This window comes from Gavialis gangeticus, unplaced genomic scaffold, assembly GCF_001723915.1.
Source record: "Gavialis gangeticus isolate Ggan-Ray unplaced genomic scaffold, GavGan_comp1, whole genome shotgun sequence".
NCBI lineage: Eukaryota > Metazoa > Chordata > Crocodylia > Gavialidae > Gavialis > Gavialis gangeticus.
This window is the reverse complement of record NW_017729024.1, coordinates 135,314,706-135,335,360: the sequence shown is the minus strand read 5'-3', so window position 1 is coordinate 135,335,360 and position 20,655 is coordinate 135,314,706. Positions and strand designations below refer to the sequence as shown.

The window sequence follows — 20,655 nt, the reverse complement described above, 5'->3', positions numbered from 1 at the left end:
AAAAAAAAGGATCAGGAGAAAAAGGTCTAACTTTTGAGGTAAAGCTTTATAAATATAATATGAAATCACATACTATAGTAGCAGCTTGATTGGGCGGGGGAGGTGCACAGAGTTGTGCTGGAAGAGTTTATTGCAAAATCATCACAGACGTAAGGATGTGACCTAACTCCTGGGGTTAGCATTGTTTTATCAGGATGATATTCCAGTTACTATCCTAACACGGTTGTTTGACATGCATGATAACCTAAGATTTAATTATCTAGGTGGGGTTTTTATATTCTGCACACACACGCACGTGCGTGTGTGTGTGTGTGTAGGGGGGCTTCTTGGGTATATTAAACCTGTTTTAAAAATCCTTGCAGCAGCAGGACATTGGCTACTCTTCCTCCACGGCTTTACTTGTGGCAGATAAAGTGTGTAAGATAGTTTTGATAGGGATGATCCTGCTTTGGGGAGGGGGATAGGACTAGATGATCTCTGAACAGCCCTACTTTCCTCTGTATCTGTTTGTAATTGAGTGACATGTCATTCACTGCTTCTGAAGTATTGTAAACTAAAATTTTAAAATAAGAATATAAAAATTATTGAGCCATAAGATTGCTTTAAAATGTATATAATTATAACATACTTTCCTAGATACATTTGATACTTTTTTGTAGCTTAAAAGCTCTTTCAGTTGTAAATCTGAATCTTTTAATGTCTGTATTGGCCACTGAGTGCACCTCTCTTTGGAAAGTAACTGAAGTTCAAATAGAAAAGTTCATTTAAATAAATTATTCAGGCTTAGGTTTTCCACTTGCTGATTTAAATTGCCTTAATTTCTAAATCAAGACATCCTATCTGATCTCTTGAAGGATTCCTAGTGCTGGTTTTGTTAACAGGCTGGCGCTTGTTTAAAAAATGGATGATATTTCAGTGTAACCTCTTCTTCCACCCTCTTTCCCTCCCATTTTATTATCTTATTTGAGCCAGTCATAACAAGTTTCATCTTGGTTATGGGCATCACATTTTATACTTTCACAACATCCCATACTTACTGTTTTTTGTGCCATTGCGCTAACTGGGACTATGTAATAAAAATAGGTGTTCCTTACATGTAGAATACATTGTAGTCTTCCATGAGAGAACTCTCTGGGCAGAATAGGAATCGTAGACTGAAGTGGATCAAATAAATTGAGAGCAACTCCATCCCCTCCTGCCAGTGACTGAAAACATCCCATTAAAACCTCAGGTTCAACTAAATGAAAGGTAGTTGGCTGATCTGATTTTTAAAACCATTGGAGACTCCTTTGTCTGTTCATCTGTTGCTAGGAGCGGCGTTACCCAGAAGACCACTAAGGAAGTCAAGTGCCACAGAGCTGGTAGTATATTTATCTTATTCTTTTTCAGGTAACATGCTTCAGATGCTCTCTGATAGCATCTTGAAGGGGATACAGTTATCCAATTTAAACCCAAGATTTAATTTTCGTAAAAATTACTTTAACTTAAACTCACGTTTAACCTAATAAAAGTGCAGTCTAGAAAGTTAAGACTTTCTCCAGTTCTGTGAGATTTGTTTGAATTTGAACCTTTCTACAACTTGTACATTCTAGTTTGGGCTGCTGCGTGACAATAGAAAAGATATTAAGGGGTCTTAACTGAATTTTGGTGTTTGTTTGCTTCATTTCTGCACTTGATTAATAGCTGAGTCACAGCAATAATGGGTAAAATATTTAAATATTTTAAAGTATTGGAGAGAAGACAATTATTGTAGTAGTGGGGGTTTAATATCAGTTTTCTTGCATACGAAGCACACTTTTTGGAAAAAATCTGGTTTTGGGGACTGGAGTGCACATTTTAAGTAAGAAAATGTAATAATAGCAGTTTCTGCAACATAAGCCTCTGACCTGGGAAAGAGTGCCAGTAGTCAGCAGCTAGGGCACCCTGAGTTCTCACTGTGCTGCCCCTTGCACAGCACTAGCAGTGTTACTTTTTCCCTCTCACACCTCCCTGCTCAGCTCAGCTTGAAAAGAGAAGAGAGACTGGGCTGTTTGACTCAGCTAGCAGCCCCTGTGCCATCCTGCTGCCAGAGGGTTAAGGGAGCAGCCACAATGTTTTGTGCCCTCTTGCCCCCCACTTCTGCTGACTTAAGCAGCCTGTATTTCTCTGGGGTAAATACCTTATTTAAGATCTTTCTTTTTTGGTCCTCATTTTGCCATTCAAAAACAAGATGTCTGTCTTGCTCAGGGGAGTGCTGTGAGTGAGAAAATAGGGTGTGGTTGTTTTCAAATTTGACTATCCTATCCATGTTGGTGTAGAGTAAGGGTTGGTAATATATGACCAGTACACTGGATCTTGCCTGCAGAGCTGGAAGGATTCAGCAGCATTCTGGTAGCAGGAAGCATTGCCTGTGTTCATGCTGGGGCTGGGTGGCAATTGCCTGTGCCCATGCCATTGCTGGGGTTGAGGAGAAATAACGGGAAGAAAAAGTGGCCTCAGTGGAATGGGAATACTAGCCTGCCTCTGGACCTGAGTTGTGTTGCTATAACCTGTGGCTCTTAAACATTGCCAGCTGCTGGTGTGGAGGAAAAAAATGTCTTTGTACTTACTATAGATGAATACTATAAAACTGTAAAATGTTTTTATTCCTAGTTCCATGTGGATGGTTTAGTTTGAGCGGCATCTTGCACCCCACTGATTCAGAGTTCAAAGTTCAGAAATTGATTCAAGCTCCCATGGTGTGAACTGGAGGAGGAGGTGGTGTGATTCGGGTAGGTAACTTGTATTTTTTTCCTCCTCAATATGTCCTTTCCATTGGTACATTTCTTGTTACTCTAATCATTTTCCAGGTGCATTAAAGGGGTATACCTTTTTCTGATCCTACACCTTCATCATCATTTTTATTGGCCTTTCTGAACAATAAAAGAGTTTTTTGTGGGTTTTTTTGAGTGGGGAGAATAAAGTCAATTCTTGCTAACTTAATAGAATCCAGAAGTATGGAACAAGTGAGAATAGTGGCTGCAGTCCAGCAAGTAATTTTAAATAACTTAGAGGTTCTGCACCTGTTTATGTAGTAATTTTGAATATGTAGGACCTGTGTTGATAACAAATGAATGCTTAACAGCATATTCTTAGTTCTTGTATGCAATTTTTGTAGTTTTAAAATTGTTACCTTCTGTTCTATATGCAGATTTATTATATAGACAGACTCTTCTCCATTGAACTAAGATTCTGTTCAGAATTACTTGTTTGTACCTTTTGCATTCCTTGTGAAGTAGCAGTCCAGTTTTTGATAACTTTGAATCTATAGGTATCTATATCTCAACTTAAGTGGCTTAGTAGAAGCAATGAATTTCAAACAACTTGCCCAGTTTAAGTCCTCAGGTTAAAGTGACAAAAAGGCTGCCAAACTAGCCAAAGGTAAGAGTTGATAAGAATTTGCTTGTTGTATAGCTAGACCTTTGCTAACAAGCACATGTTGTCTTATTTATGCATAGATGCTTACCTTGGAGAGGAATAATATAACACTCATAGCTCATTAGTAGTAGTTCACAGACTGGAAAAGCATATAATGTAATAATGAAGCTGGAAGTTAAAAGAAGCAGTGCCAAGTGTTGATGTAGAGGTGGTTCATTTCTGTTTTGTATTATGTTGGTTCATATTTCCTACTCTCTTTGGGGATACAGTACTTCCCTAGAGCCTCATACAGTACAAGTGAACTTAAGAATAAAGAAGCCAGGCAGAAGGCAGGGTAGAGTTGCTCCTTATAGACTAGACTGATGATGCATCAAAGGCTAGATCTGATTCAGTTAGTCTATAAGGTGCAATTCTACCTTGTCTTCTACCTGACTTGACTAATATTGCAAACTACCTTTTTCTACCAAATAAAGTGATAGCTTCAGGGCATCAAAACCAGAATATTTTACTTGGAATAAAACCTTTATCTGTAAGTTTAATTCTAAATTAACCCATCTAATTTCCATATTATTAGTTTAATTTATGTGAAGAATAGTATAGTCCTACCCATATTTCATTTTGAATAGGTGCTTAATCTAAAGATGGCTAGTCAGTGACAAATCTGACATTGGCTTCTGTCCTGATTAAAAAGCCGCCCAAACATGTTTGTGTGATAAATCTAAGTGGTGCATAAGGATAGGACTGGGAATCAGAACTGGATTCTGTGCTTGGCTCTTCTGCAGATTTATGATCACAGAATTAGGTGTCTCAGGTGCTTTTAGAAGCAGGTATGAGTGCTTTACTACATCACAGAGGTCTTGTGAGGCATAATCAGAGTTTCAGAGTGCTTTGAAATTCATGGATATGAGCTGCCTGGTGTTGATTTGGTATTCCATAGATGTTTTAGTGTAAAGTTTTAAAATTCATTGCTTTCTGGGAGAGAAGCCATAATTTGCCATGTTGTTAAACTTAGAATTCAGTACACTGCTAAACTTTTAGATCCAGTTTGGATGAAGTATGTTAACAGTATTTATTGGTGCTAAAAATACAAAGAGGAAATATCTTTCCACAATATTGAAACAAATAAATTATTTTTTGTGCACTACCAGGATGTATGAAATAAAGTTAGTCCTTTCTCAGCATTATCTGAAGGAAATTAAAGGCAAAATATTAAAACATAGGACTTGCTATGCCTTTTGCAGCCTCTAGGTTGAATTTAATATAGCATGTATTACTTAGTCAGTAGTTCGTAAAGGCTTTTGAAAATTTTCATAGATTCATAGATGTTTGGGTCGGAAGGGACCTTAACAGATCATCAAGTCTAAACCCCTGCCCTGAGCAGGAAAGAGTGCTGGGGTCAGACAACCCCAGCCAGGTGCCTGTCTAGTCTCCTCTTAAAGCCCTCCAAGGTAGGGGAGACCACCACCTCCCTGGGAAGCCCATTCCAGATTTATCCCATGTCAGCCCATTCCAGACTTCAGCTATATAGAATATTGAAGTTTGCTTTTTCAGTGCAATGTCTAATATTTTGTACTCTGTGTTCTCTACTGACTGAAGTTTCAAGGATCTAAACACGCTTTACAGTCATGCATGGCTTGGAGAGGGATGCCATTTCTAGCTATCCCCTGCCTTGCAATCAACACCACAAGCCTTAATTTAGAATAGCTTGAGTAGGAAGGGTCCCCTTTTTTTATCCTGTTCACTTGAGGATTATTTTTTTTGGCACTTTCTACTCGAATACTGCTTCCAGGAATCTCAGGTTTTCTGGCAGAGCTTTATTCTCTTCAGTATTGTTCAGCTGGGACAAAGAGAATTGGCTACTAGAGAATTGGTGCAGGCAGACTTACTTTTCATTGCTTTCTTTGGTTTCAGGCCTCTTAGCCAACTGCAGTTTGGTTCAGAAATATATGTCCCTAGTCCTTGAATTTAGCTGTAGGCATCAGTGTCCCTCTTGGAGCACTTTAACTGTTTCTAAGATCTCTGGTAGAAATGATTGTAAGAAAATGCAAAGGGAAATGTCTATATTAGTAGTATGGAGGTACATCTTCCTGTGTAGGTGGGAGAGTGTATTCTGGAAAGAAACAGAGTAAAAAATAGTGTATGGTAGAAACCTGCAGTCTTGAACTTAATACTTTGATGGTCAACGATGCAACAGCAGTTGTAACCTCAGTAGATGTGCCACATTTTATCCTCCTAGAAGCAATTTCCTCTGTGTGAAGTTTTAGTTAATAGCTGTCTGGGAAGAATCGAGTCATGGTTTGGAAGGACAAATGGGGATGCTGAACAGTATTGGAAAGGTTCAAGAGTACTCAGACAATTAGATTCAGGTAGCTTTGTTATCTTGATTCAAGCAGAAAAGAATTGACCATCAAGAAACTGGAGTGAAAACCAGAGAGGAGGCATAGCAGTTTATAACCATGAGACAAGAGAAAGAGGAAACAGTCTTTATATTTGGAAGCAGAAGGATGGGCAGATTTCAGCCAGTAGCTAGAAGATCCAGAAAGAATTCCATGCAGGATAGAAATATCTAGGTGCCTGGTGCTTAGCATGAAAGCTGCTTCAAATGTCTGAAGAGCTAGTAATGTGAATAGGATGCATCTGACAGTGGATCTTCAGCCTAATTTGCAAGGCATTCAAGTATCAAAATCTCTGATCAGAAGAAGCCAAGCTATCCTTAGAAGATACTATGCATGGAAAGGGTATAAGGTATAGCTAGACAGTAGGATAGACTGTCTTCCAACTATGAAGACATGGCATTGCAGACTTCTGAAGTTGGTAGACAAGATCGTGTGCATCTGTACTGATGATTTGTTTCACATGGTACCTTACATGTTTTTAGACTGTTTTAGGAACTTGGAAAGTGTCAAAGGAGGCTTGAGAAGGTAGAATATTCCAGAAGTAAACCTCTGTGGCTAAGTGGTATCATGTACAGGGTTCTCACTCTGTGAAATATTGGTTTGTTTTGGGCTATTGGCTACAGGGTTTGGTTCCCTCTTGCTATGGAGGAGAGTAACTTGGAGAAGAAAAGAGACTGACTGGAGTAGTCAAGAGGGCTTAAATTAACAGTAAAAAAGAAGACAAAAGGATGGGTCAACAAACAAGCATTCAGTAGTATAGAATCAAGGCATTGAGACTATTTGCTTTAATCAAGAGATACTTTGATTAATAACAAGTTTTTAATGACTTAAACACTTCTGTGAGGAGTTTAGGTAAAAACACAAGGATTTGCTTGTTTATGAACATAAATTTGAACAAGCTAGTTCTTGCTGACCCCTGATGGGGAAGCAGATGTACTCCTGATGGGAAGATTAACATGACTGGAATGTTAAATTCATAAGTTGCATTTTTTTAGGAAGGGCTGACTAGAGAAAAGGGACATGGTGCTCTGTGTCAAAAATGTTGTTTGGTACCCAACTTTTCAGTTCAGTTGTTGTAGGCTTCCATGGTTTCAAAGCAAATGATTTTAAATGAGTATTGATCAGTGTCCTAACAAATAAATCATGAGATGAAGATACTAACTAATGTCTATACAGACCACCAGATTACACCAGAGAACAGGATGCATTACTTCGTAGGTGCAGGGGTCTTAACTGGAGTGGTGTAAGTCTCATGCTGCCAGTACTAAAATGTTTATAGAATTTTTTGAGAAGCAGGATTTGCTTGGTAATGTTTTATTGAACCATCTTCACAACTGGGAGAATTGTTAGATGAACTTTTGGGTTAAAAAAAGTTCAGATACAGTCAGCACTTTAAATAGAAATCCTGCTTCTTGCATATTCACAGCCATTGGCGCCAGTTTAGATGGGCCGCAGGAGTGGTAGTCCTTGAAGAACCCAGGTAGCAGCAGGAGCATCTAGTGTACAGAGATTGCACTGTTGTAGCAGTAGCAGCAGCAGGTGGGGTCTTTGAGTCTCCAGTAAGATTCTCCTCTTCTCAGGCATCACTGCTCAGGGTGTTAAATCTGCTTGCTGTCTCTCTGATTTTTCAGGTACAACAATGCTATTACAACATGGAATTCTCAAAATTAATGATTAGTTTACTAAGTGTTGCATTCCGCTTGGGGATAGACCTTTCTTGCTAGATACTGGACGCATCTACATGAGACACTAAATGCGCAGTAGATTAATTCTACTGCACATCAGTGCATCACGGCAAAAACCATGCTATTGTGCTAATGCAGGTACTAAACTTAATGTACAGTAACCATGGCACATTAATGCAGCATTGTAGATGTGCCCACTGAGGAAGTAACAAGTAAGGTACACCTGATCATGACTTGATTTTTCCGTTTGTACATAATAAATGCCAAGACTATATTGCTAATACGTATTCATGCTTTAAAACAATTATGAACCAAATTGGGTAGGAGAGAGAATTTTAAGCAGAAAAATGTGAATAATTGGAAGTTGTTTTAGAGTAGTGGTTCTCAACCTTTTTAGATTCGAGGCACTCCTTAGTAGACGAGAGTACCCCTTGGAAAATGTCAGCTTTTAGTTTTCACTCATATTTTTACTAAAATATAATAGAACAATTCCCCTTTTTCAGAGAACTGAAAAAACCGCAACAGGCTGAGAATTGCTGCTTTAGAGCATATTTATTAAATGCCCCAAAGAAGGAAGGCTGTAATAGTGAATGAGGAAATGAAAGAGAAACAAATGGAAAAAGGGAAGTTGGGAGCAATGATTCTAAATCAGAAGCTAAAAACTGTAGAAAGTTGGTAAAGGGAGAAAAACTGTAATGGTTGTAGTCTATTGGCTTGCAATATTAAATAGATTTTGTTAGGATCTTTTTGTTGCTAGTAAAGTTATCTGATATTGGCAGCATTGTCAGTAAAAATGCCAGGAAGACTGAAAGCATTTGGTATTTCTGTTTGTATTTGGAAAGAAGATAGATAGTATGCTTTCTTTCACAGAGGATGCTAAAAAGCAGCTATTTGAACTAGACACCCTTAAATTAACTGCCGTCCAAGACTTTAAAAAACAAAACAAAGACTGGTTGAAAAACTCTGGAAAGCTAATGTTGATGTGTGTTTTCAATAAGACTTGTAACTTGAAGGAAGAGCCAGAAGGCTTTCCTTCCAGTCAGTATTTGGCCAGTAATTGAAAAGTGTAGATGGAGTGACCTAACTAAAATATAAATGTGTCAAATTGCTATCCATTGCAGGCAAAATGATGGCTTGGCTGGTAGGAAATTTCCTTAATGAAGGGACAATAAAATGAATGTCAGTTAATGTAGGTTTATAAGAAAATATATCTTTGTCACACTAACTTGATTATGAGATTACAAGCTTGTTGGTGGTTCTCTCCACAAATCAAGTAGTTCTTCAATTCGTGGCCCTTTTCTACAAGCCATACACTCGTGTCCTTGGGTTTTCAGCTAAGTCAGTTTGGTGTATTAGCAAGACCGTCAACGGGATTGTACAGGACCTCCACAAGCTGGACTCGTTCCTGCTGGCCCCCTGGCTGAAGACTGACGCAATGAACACCTTCCTCATCCCCCATGTTGTTTTCGTCCTGAGAGGCTTGGCGGTTCCCAAGATGTCCCTCAAGAAAGCGGATGCTGAGATCCGGCAGCTGCTCAAGAAGTGGCTGCACCTGCTGCTGAGGGCCAGCAATGAAATCCTCCATGTTCCCTACCGGCAGGGAGGTGGCAATGGTCCCCCACATGGGAGACCTCTGCAACATCGCAGTGGTCACCCACACCACCTACCTCCTGACCTACCCAGACTCCACGGTAAGTATCATCGCCACCAGTGCCCTTGAGGAGACCACCCACAAGAGGATTGCGAAACAACCGACCAGACATGACTTGGCCACCTTCCTCAGCGGCTCTCTGGAGGGTGAGTTCAGTAGAGGCGGCGGGTGCTTTGCCTAGCTGTGGAGCCGAGCCCACAACGCCACACGCGGCCTTGGGAAGCACATCGGCTGCTCCTGAACTTGGACCGAGGGGTGCTGGGAGTCTCTCTGCCACCAGCCTCACATGCATCACTGTGACGCCCCGCGCGAGGACCTTCCTGGAGCCGTTCCTGAAGTATGCTGTCCGAAACAAGTACACCGGCAACCTGAGGGGCAAACCCGACCAGGGCAAGGTCTTCGACGTCACCTCAAAGTGGGAGTCCAGCAACCACTTCATGCCCAGCAGGAGGTTTGTGGACTGGTGCTTCCTCCACCACGTCCGCTTTAACTTCCTGCCTCTGAACAAGGCCATCCGCTTTGGCCACCGGAACAAGAGGTGCTGACAGTGTGGCTACAAGGCAGAGACCCTCCCCCATGTGCTGTTCATCTGTAGGCCACACGTCAGAGTCTGGCAGCTCCACCACAATGCTGTCTGGGACCGCCTGGTGAAGGCTATTCCAGCCACAGCAGGAGAGATCTCTGTGAACCATACCATCCCAGGCTGCAAGAGACAGATGCGTCCCAACATGTTGATCACGAATGAAGAGGCCAAGAAGATCGTGATCATAGATGTGACCATCCCCTTTGAGAACCAGCACCAAGCCTTCACCAACGCCTGGCCTTGCAAGTTGCTGCAGGAACTGTTGTCCACACTGCCTGGCTGCCACGTCCATGTATACCCATGCATGTGGTGCCCCCTATATATCTAGATATATCAGTTGAACAGTGTTTTACTGACTTATTTACAATTGTAAAGCAATTTGGAATCCTACCAGTGCCTCAATCATTATAATAAAATAAATTCTAAATAGCTATAAACTTTGGTGTTTCATGTTTGTTTTTTTAATCATGGAAAATGAGATACCCCCTGCCACCTTACCCCACAGAATGCAGGTCCAGGCCTCTCACTCCCAAGCCACGGCCCCCAGCCCTGCTGCCTTCCCCCGAGGCCTCTGCAGCCCAGTGGGTGCAACCTGGTGCAGCAGAGCAGAGTGGTGCCGCTCAAGGAAGCTCCTTGCTGCTGCGGGGTCCATGCTATCCTGGCGAGGGTGAGGGGCGCAACCCCACACCAGTGCCCCCACTGCTGCCACACAGGCAAGGGATGCCTTACCAGGGCAGTGTGGAGCTTGCAGTGGCAAGAAGCTTCCTCATGTGGCCCCTCTCTGCTCTGCAGGTCTGGGTTGCAGCCACTGGGGTGCAGAGGCCCTGGGGGAGCGCAGCAGGGTGGGGTGCCCAAGCCTACAGTGGGCAGCCTGTGCCCACCCCCACCCCACGCACACATCTGGGGGACACAACCCCACCCCTCTCCCCCTACCAGGGGTGTGTACATAAGTGGGGAGCCAGCCACCACCTCCTGGATGAGCCGAGCTACCCACGGCCCCATTTTGCTTCTTGCTGGGGCCCTGTGGCTGTGCATTCTGGCCTCAGGCCCTAAGCCCTACGTAGCACCTGGCTGGGTGGCAGCCTGAGCCCTGCCCAACTCCCTTCCTTCCTATGGGGCTTCAATTCCTCCTCTTCCGCGCCCCCCCCCCCCACCTTCCCTCCAGGGGCTGCCCTCCAGGCTCCCTGGCAACCATGTGCATATATGCATATGTATATGCACATGGTGCTCCCTGCCTGACCTCTGTCCTCCCCCTCCCAGAGCCCTTTGCAGCCTGGAACTCTGCCAGCCTGCAGAGAGCTCTTTGCAAAAGTGCCAAATCCATGGGTTTCTCCATTAGAATGAAAAAATCTGCGCTTTTCTCAGGTAAATGGGGGAATCTGCAGTTTTCTTCATTTTCCCCATGGGAACCCTGATCCCTGCTGATCTCCTTCCTGTTCCTCCCTTGCCCCAAGCAGCCCCTTGTAGGTTGGAACTCTTCCAGCCTGCAAGGGAAAACCTGGGGTTCCCCATATTTTTCTCTTTTAAAGGAGAATCCATTTTTAAAGTTTGTTTATCCATTTTTAAAAGTCTGTTTGCAACCCTTTAATATATTCTTGTTCGCCCACTTTTGGGTTGCAACCCACAGGTTGAGAAATACTGCTCCAGCATAGTGGGACAGGGGATTAATTTGTCCTCTAGCATGCTACAGGCCCCTGCTTACCAACCATCCAACAGCCACAGTGTGCTTGTTTTTTCAGGAACTGTTGGAGGTCAGGAAGCATCCAGGGGTTGTTGCTCTTCAGCTCTCTGCAGCATTGCTGTGGCATGCCTTTGTGGCCATTTTGAAGTGCTGTGGCAGGGTGGGCGCACACATGTGGTTCTGAAGTGCTGCAGTCCATTGTGGTTCCCATGGTTGGCAGACAGCCCAGAGGTTTTTTCCCTTTCTTTCTCCTGTTTTCTTCACAGATTTTCCTCCTCTTTTTCTTTAGTATGTTTCTTGCCATTCTTACCCTTTTTAAGGAAAAAAAAAATGTATATAGGCTAATGTTTTTGGACTTAAAAGGTTTCACTCCTGGAGCTGCACTTAGCTGTAATGTGAAAGCCAATGTAATGTTAAAGTCTGTTTTTCATCTCTGATTGCTGGAGCATGGGTGTGGCTGGTGAAGGGTGTGGTTGCACAGGTATTTTTCAGTTGGGCAAGAAGTCCTAGTTTTTAGACTAGTGGGTCAGGTAAATTTGTCAAGCCCTTGTAAATGCTGTTTTAACTATCCATTTAGATGATGGCCTGCCAGATTTAATTAAGCCATTTTAGAGTCTTTTCTTTAAAACAGTATGCCAATCTAGCTGCTAGGGCACCTGTAAATGTGATAGAGCTCTGCTCTGATGTGTGCTAATTAGCACGTGTGGGAGCAGACTTGATTAACCGAGTCTTCTTTGAGTCTGCTGGAGTGAGCTAATAGAACTCTCCAGCAGCCTCTGCCTCACATATGTTGGTGTCCCCACATTTCAAAATGGTGGCGGGAGTGCTTTACCCAAAGCTCATCGAATGAGCTTTAGTTAAAGTGCCTGCGCCACTATTTTGAAGCGCAGGATGCCATATATGTATGATGCTGTGAACAGTTTAACTAAAACGTCTCTCAGAGCTGCTTTAATTAACCTCCCCATCCCTAGCCCCTAGTGTTTTGTGCTGATTTCTGTGAAAGCACTGATAATGCTGTAGGCATTTATTTTTTTTTTACCCTAGTTGTCACTGTAAATATTCAGTGGCAGTTTTTACTATTAATATCAAACATCCTCAAAATTGGCATTGTGTTACCAGAAAAATGAACCATGTGGCTAGCAGTTGGGAAAATGCATTAAATTAGTCTTGAATTTTTTCCATGATATTATTGAGCTCTTTTGTTCTGATACCATTAAAGGATCAGAACTAAAAGCCTGCATGTATAATGGAATTAATCCATTAATCTTATAACTTATCTCCACTATTGACATTTTTTTCCCTTCAAGCATGAATCCAGGCTTTCTTGGCTGTTAATACAGGTAAATGCTCTACTTAAAAATCAACCTGTTGTATAACGTGACAGTTATTGTAAGAGGCCATGCTAAAAAAAACAACCAACACACAGAGGATGTGCAGTCTATTAAAACACAGTTAACAATGTCATTCTTAATTCCTTTTCCGGAAATGACTAAATATTAACTTTTCTATGCAGATTTAACCTTAAGGTCTAATCTTACATTTGGAGGAATAGGTCCAGGTTAAAATCTGCCTAAAAATTACACTTTTTTGGATCAGTTATTTTTAGGTCTAGTTCTCCAAGAAACTTTTCTTTCTCCTTCCTTCCTTTGCCTCCCCTTTTCCTTCCCCCTCACCAGATCTGCTAGGAAATGCTTTGTTTGGGTTTCATGTCAGAACCATGAATTCCTTTTTGTGTATCATTAGAGGATGTTGTGAAGTTTAAATGTGCAACTTCTGTGTAAACCAGCTGTTTGGGAAGACATTAATCTGTTTTCAAAGAAGCAATGAAGTTAGCGTGACTTGGTAGCAGTCCTTTTAGGTGGAGACCAGGTATTCCTGTTCAGAGTTAATTGTTCTCTAAAGAACTCTTTGGACAGTGAAGAGGATGCAGCTTTTCCTTACTGAGAGGTGACAGACAGCAACTTCTGTATGCTTCAACAGGGTATGTTAATCTACATGAACACTACAGTATAGTGTGTGGAGGCAACGGGGCAGACAAAAAACCAAACAAAAAAACTTCCAATCCAAATCTTGTCTAGAGTACCTTTTTTTCTATACCCAGGTTTAAAACAGTACTTACAATTTTGTTTAGGTAGATCCAATGAAAGTTTTTTTGTTTTGTTTATTTTTCTCTTTTATCCAGCAAATGTTTCTTAATATATTTGCGAAGTGTTTTTAAATGATTTTGGGAAATCTCAAGGAAACTAATATTTTTGAAATATGTACCTTTACCTGAGCAGTGACTTAATTATTTTGTAACTACAACATTTCAGATTATTAATATATCTTCATTTCTAATTAATTATATTTCAGCACATATTTTTTGTGTCCCTGGATTTTTTTGTAGGTCAAAAAAGAGCAATTGAATTCAGTTGCTCACAAATCCAAGATCATAGTTCAGTTCTAATTTGGTTACAAAATAAATAATGTATATAGAAATGTAAATTTTAAATCTGTATCCTAGTGGAGTAGCAAGAAATATATGGTAAAAATAATGTGTGAACTCTTTGGTAGGGCAGGGGTCATGCAAGTATATCTACGTTTGGCTTTCAAAATCTTTTATTACTGGTGTTGATATATAAAATGTATGGCCTCCTCCATACATTTTATCTTTGTTTCTAGGGCAGGTAGTAAGGAGTTTGGAAGCGGATCCATGGCTTAGTATTTATAAATTGGCTGAAGCCATGAGATTAAACACAGCATTACTCTTCTCAAGTGTAATGAGATAATGTCAGACAGAAACAGATCATACCTCAGTGGCAGATGGTATGTGTCTGTGTGAAATGCAGTAGAATGAAACATACTCTTTAGAGTTATATTTTATGTGGATAAGCATGATCAAGTAGCTCTTGCAGCAATGTAAGAACCAAGTATTGGTAATTAAAATAATAACATGCAAGACAAACCCAAACTTCCAAAACCTTGCCTATTTTTATTTGTTCATTTTTGTTTTAAAATGTGTCAATGCTTTGAAAGTTCAGTGATAGCTTCCTTTTGGTCGCCGAGCCTTTTTCTTTTTTTTTCTTGTTCTTAAACAAAACAAAACAAACAGACCCTCTGTTTATGATTGGAATGGAGAAAAGAGGGACAGTTTCTGTTAATGATTTTTTTTTTCTTGAACATTAAATTATTGTTAGAAAATCTGAGATGCATCGTTCTATTAAACTCAATAAGTATATACAGCAAAAACAGTTCAGTGCATATAATTAAACTAAGATTAAATATGATTATTTTGCTTTTAAAATATCAAAACCCGTCTTTCTTTTGCAATACCAGTAATAAAGGTTTTGCTGGCCAGTTGCAGATATACTTTCATGACCTCTGTCTTAATGAAAGCTTACACAAATGTTACTTTGGTACTTAAACCTTTGGATTCACAAGGAGTTAAGCTGCAGTTTGTTTTCTCTGTTCTGTTGGTTCTAATTATGAATATGCAAGTAGCTTGCATATGGGAATAGGTTGAAATTAGAGGGGACCATTTTCACTTAGGTATTTTTCAGGCTTCTAGCAGCATTAGAATTTGCTGGCAAGCAACTCGGAGGGACTGTCAGGCAAACTGAAATGCTAAACTGTAGTTCCTGCATGGGAGACAAACTGATGTCAAAGTAGTGTTGTAACTGTATTCTATTGAATTAAAAAACCCACTACCTTAAAAGATTGTTACTTTGGTTTTAAGATGCCAGATTTATGACTGTTCAAGTATTTGACTTTGCAACTAATTATGGCCTTTAATGTATATATTTTCTTCATGTAACTTTTCTGTTTTTCTTAATGGTAAAGGAAAAATGTTATATTCTATGTGGCTGTAACAGCATTCCACAATAGATGAATTATCAGCTTCTGAACCTTGAATCTTCAGCACTGCAGCCAGGTTGATAGTGTTTGAGCTACAGGACTATTGCCACTAACTGGCATCAGGAGAAGGCAGCTGTTCAGAATGAAAATAGCTTAGAGCAGTGGGAGCCAACCCTTCTGGGAGGTGTTCCAGGCATTAGCCCTGTACACTCCCCAACTGTCATTCAGATCTCTTTTCCTTGCCTGATCTGATACTCTGCTTTCTGCTCCTTGCCTGGCCTAATGCTCTGTTTTCTGCTCTCTGCCCTGTCTGCCATTGTGCTGCCTGTCCCCTCTCTGATCTGCTTTGTGCCACATATAGATGCTCATGCTATTTGTGGTACCTGTGCTGCAGGTTGGCCACCCCTAATTTAGAGTGTGCCTGGTATCTCTCTCAGCCTTTTTACACTCAAGACAACCCCCCAGACCTTTTCAGAATTTAGCAGCACCCCATTTTAAGAAACTAATATCATATTTACTCAAATATAAGATGAGAAAAAGAAGACTGTAAAGAATCTCAGAGGGTCCTGTAGTCCAAACCCTTGTTTGAGGCAGAGTCCTTTCTATGTAAACTATCCAAAACATGTTTTTGAAGCCTGTGCTTCCCATGAGGGGAGACTCTTCAATCCCTCTTGGTAATCTGGAACAGATATAACAACCTTCATAACTACTACTTCCTGATACCTAACCTGAATGTTCATCACTGCAATTATCACTTGTCTCCAGTGGATGTAGAGAATTAATTGACGGTTATCCTCATTATAACAACCCTTTTTGTATTTGAAGATTTATCAAATCTCTCCACAGTCTTCTCTGCTATAGATTTACATAAGGGGCCCACCAGGTGGTTCTGTCAAGCCTGCAGAGCTCCTAAACATTTTAGAAAAATTATTTTTATCTGCCCCTGTTGCCTGTCAAAGATGACAGGCAGCCAGTGGCAGTAGGACCCAGGCGGAGCCTGTGGCAGGACCCAGCAGCTAAGCAGCAAGGCCAGCCTGGCTTCACCCAGACCCCCACCCCTAGACCCCTGCTCCCCTTCCAACCATCAGCCCCTGACAGGAAGCCTCTGGCCTTGGAGCTGTTCCCTGCCTCCTTGTGTCTGAGTGGAAAGTAAGATAAGACTGGACAGAGGGAGGGGGGAAGTGGTTGGCAAGCGTGCAGGAGGGAAAGCAGGGAAATAGCAGCAGCACTGAGGTGTGGAGCCCGTGAAGGTGCCCTGGGACCGGCAGGGACCCAGGGTAGGGCAGCAGGAGGACAGAGCCTGGGTGTGGGATATGCCTGGCTGCATTGTGTGAGGTTTTCATGCAGTCTGCAAGAGCCACACTCAGTGGAGCCAGAACAGACTCCCTCTGGAAGTGATGCAAGCACCTACTCTGGACTCATTCAAAAGCTGTTTGGATGTTTGTCTTGCTGGGATCATTTGATCCCCACAGACTTCCTGCCTATGGCAGGGGGGGCGGGCTCGATCTCATGAGGGCCCTTCCCGCCTCTAATTTCTATGAAATCTATGAAAATGCTTGGTTTTCTTTTTTTTATGGTACTCAAATGGTATTTGAGGCTTGGGCTATGAGCAAATGTAGTGTCTAACCCTTTTACAAAGGAAGCTGCTAGGGAGCTGGCATCAGCTATTGTGATTTAATTGAATGTTCCTGTGATATAAGATGTGATAAACTGCTAACTTTGGTCCTACATGAAACTGTTGCAATGGTTTTGCTACACCTGTATCACTTTAGGAACATGGAATAGGAACAGTCATCTAGTAACAACTCGTATCTGGTGTCAGTTGGTATTGATACAATTTTTACATCCCTTGAACCCTTTATTTCTGTACAGTAATGATAAAAAAAAAAAACAACCCTGAGCTCTGACTATATCAACATTCTAGTTAGTAACAACTTCACAACTGCACCGAAATAAACACATTTAAACTTCTCACATAGGATGTGGTGCAATGTACCACTGTCGCTCAGTTTTTAGTGTTTTTGGAACAAACTTGACAGGTTTGCTCAGTAGTCAGATTACATACATTTATGTTTATTACAGTAGTTTAAGGATTCATTTGAGTTTATGACCTAACTCCCTAACTCAAAATTGAAGCAAGATTGTAGGAAGGCCAGTATTTTAGTCATCAGCATATTCTTTTCCTGTGATTTGTCTTTGAGCATTACCTATTTAATATGTCTTTTAATTAGTTACAGACTTAAGACCTGACATTGAAGAATTAAAAAAATAAAAATTATTCTCTTCAAATCATTGTCATTTCTATACAGCCTCTGACTTAGTCCAGAGAGTACAGCAGGGAACAGCACTCCTCCTCTGCATGTGCTACAGTTCAAAACAAAAAAAGTAAGAGAGCTCCTGTTTGGCTTGTGGTTAGAGTGAGCCCACAGCTGCTCACAGTCTTGGACATGCCTATTGGCATGTGCTCAGCACTGCTCTAAGAGCATGTATGTTGCTTTTTATTGGTATTTTACATACATGGAGTGGGAATGAATGGGTGGTGCTGTTAGGTATAGCACAAAGGTGGTGGAAGTGATCTTGAATGAGGATTCCTAGAGACATGTCTATTTGTTTGTTTTTTTGGTTGATTTTTTTTTCCTTATGATTAAACTTCAACAGAAAATTCCCTTTGGGTATCCTACTAAATGGATTTCTTATCTTGAATTGTAGCTCACTAGATTAAGTCTGGTTAGAATTCCTATAGCTCTCTTTCAGGAACCCTTATTTGAAGACCATCTGCCAGTGTCTTACTGCCTTCTAGAGCAGTGGTGGTGCTTGGCCTGTGGAGTCAAGTCATCTGGCCTGTGGGAATCCCCATGGGTCTGGAGATTTTGATGGTGGGGGAGTTGTGGCAGTGTTATTTGCTGTGGCTCTGGGAGCCCCATGACAATTAACACCGCCACTGCTCCCCTACCACCACATTTTTGGACCCTATGGGATGGATCTGGCTGGTTCATGGTTGACTGTGGCCACCCTGGGTCTGGAATGTGGGGTGGATCCCAGAATATTTGATCCACCCAATGGGTTGGGTGCTCCCCACTCATCCTGCCTGCAACAGAAAGATTGAGCACCACTGTTACAGACTGTTCCATTTAATTTCCATACTATTGTTTGCTGCTGTGAACTGTAGCTGTCTCTGTGGAAGTTGGGCCAGTTCTTGCCTGAAGAGATTGGAGTTTGGAGTGTTTTATCAGTACATGGATTCCAATAAAAGTGGTGACTGTTACAGTCTTAAGTGAGAATGAGGCTATAACTATTTTCTTCTAATGTAGACTTTAAAATGTACGTACATTACTTTTTTCTATCTTGAGGCCTGCTGCCACAGCTTGTTGTAATTATACAGCTATCTAAGTGGTTTTGGTTGCTGTGAATTCACTGCACTTTTCCTCAAGTCTCTGTGCTACCCTTCTACTTTATATACAGTTTGAAATATTTATCTTTTTAGAGGTCTGAACAGCCTGGAAGTTGATTGGTATCCTGTTTTTTGAGGAAGGCGCAACTCTTCACCTGGGTGTGATCATTAGAATCAGCTGAGATTCCTCATTTTGGTTCTCAAATTTAAACAGTCCACGATTTGGGTTATTATAGGGATGCTGCTTTTGTAATTTATTTTCCTAGGCAGTCCATGTGAGTCAGCGTGAGAAGCTTTAGAGAATGATGCAAGATCTATTTGTTGTAATCCCATTTTGGTCTTCAATTTTTGCTTTTGAGAGCTTTATTTAAATAAACATCTATGCATCATGTTAATGGGGCCAGTGTTATCAATTATCTTTTTCCTTGTCTCAGAGTGCACCTCCTGAGGAAGGTGGCCTTGTGCATTCCTTGATTCTGCTACTTAAGTGCTTGGCCAGAATACAATGTTCTTTGAGTGAACTGTGTCTCTGCAAGGCCATCCGAATTTGTACATTTACATTTGTTTCTTAAGTCACATGACACAAATAATTGTTGAAGAGAAGGAATAAAGGGCAAGCAGTCTTAAATCAGCAATTGCCTTTCACTCATGTCTGTCTTTGCTAGGGTCTAACCAGCTTTTGGAGCTTAGGGTCACTCCTGCCCTCCCTTTTTCTCAGAAGTAATCTTCTCCTCCCCTTCAAGTGGGTCTCAAGTTCTGTTGTCTTCTCATATTTTTCTGAGACCAGTTAAACTAATTGGAGCAGTTCAACAGGAATTGGGGTAGCAGTGTTCATCATTAGACCCGGATATTTGCTGCAAACGTGTTATTTAGACTGTTGTTTCTGCTTGCATTTCCTGATCATTAGATACAATATACTCAATATATGCATACAGTAATTAACACAATTGTTGTGGAGCAACGAGAGAAAGGGGGTGGAGATCCCTTTCCAGGGGCCAGAATTGTGGCAGGAGAACCCCACGGCCCTGGGGGAACAGCCCCAAAAGCCCTGTAATGAGAGGATCCTTACCCCATGTAGGCCTGGTGACGGGGAGCAGACAGCAGCAGGAGAATCCACCTGCATGCTTTGTCAGCCACTTATCTATGTGGCTGGGGCCAGCATGGGGCAGTGATGTCTTCTAGCAGCGCTAGCCAGGAGATTTAAAAGCTGACTTCCAGGAGGCAGGAGGAGAGGTGGGCACAGCAATATAATCTCTTTGGTACTTACTCTGTAAATAGTGCAACAATCAGATGACAAGCAAAACTTTTAGTAGTAAAAGTCTAGTATAGACCAGCTCTAAATCTGTAACAGTTGGTGTGATGAGAGGTGCTACTAAAAGCTAATAAATAAATATAAAAACAAGAACTCAGCTTCTTATTTCAAAATTAATAATGGTGTGTTATGTAATAAAGTTTTGAAATGCTGTTTTACAGTTCCTCCAAACTCTTTTGTTTCAATTTCAATAAAGATAATTCATGTCTATTTCCTTAAATATTTAAACCTCATTATGAAATACTAGCAAATTGCTTGCCAAGAATGATAGCGGGGAGGGGATGGGGGAGCAGGTAGAGATGAAGCACTGCCACCCACTGTCCATACTGCTGCCACCTCCCAGGTGCAGGCAGGGGGAGGGGAAGCTTGTCCTGCTGTCCCCTCTGTCCCCTTTGCCATCTTGGAACCAGAAAAAAAAGTCATATACTAAAAGTGAAACATCTACAGTAAAACATTTTACTTTTATTTTAAAAAAAACTTTGTCATGATTTGTGTTTGCATAGTGTATATAGAGATGATTGCATAATAGTTCAAAAATAGTCTTACTCTTGTATATTGTGTATGGGGGAATTTGTTCGGGTATGATTGTGGGTGTGTGTGGGCTTTGAGGGGGTGTGGCTGTGTATGTATGGCAGGTGTAGGGTGTGTGTGTGTGTGTGTGTGTGTATATGTGGGGGGGTTGTGTCTGCAGCCTTCAAACTTGTGAAGATGAATTTGGCGATTTCT

At 41.3% G+C, this 20,655-nt stretch overlaps 1 protein-coding gene across 8 annotated transcripts in view; it reads left to right on the top strand.

Annotated features, from left to right (window-relative positions):
* The window catches only part of ERBIN (erbb2 interacting protein), a 239,031-nt gene that overhangs the window by 50,484 nt on the left and 167,892 nt on the right, over window positions 1–20,655 (top strand). For 6 of the 8 annotated variants that reach the window (XM_019517773.1, XM_019517776.1, XM_019517770.1 and 3 more), the window contains exon 2: window positions 2,632–2,750. The exons of 1 other annotated variant lie outside the window; for it this stretch is intronic. The gene's annotated coding sequence lies outside the window, so the exon portion shown is untranslated. Of the gene's footprint in view, window positions 1–2,631; window positions 2,751–3,309; window positions 3,400–20,655 lie in introns of those variants that run through there. One more of the 8 variants, XM_019517771.1, reaches the window with a different exon arrangement.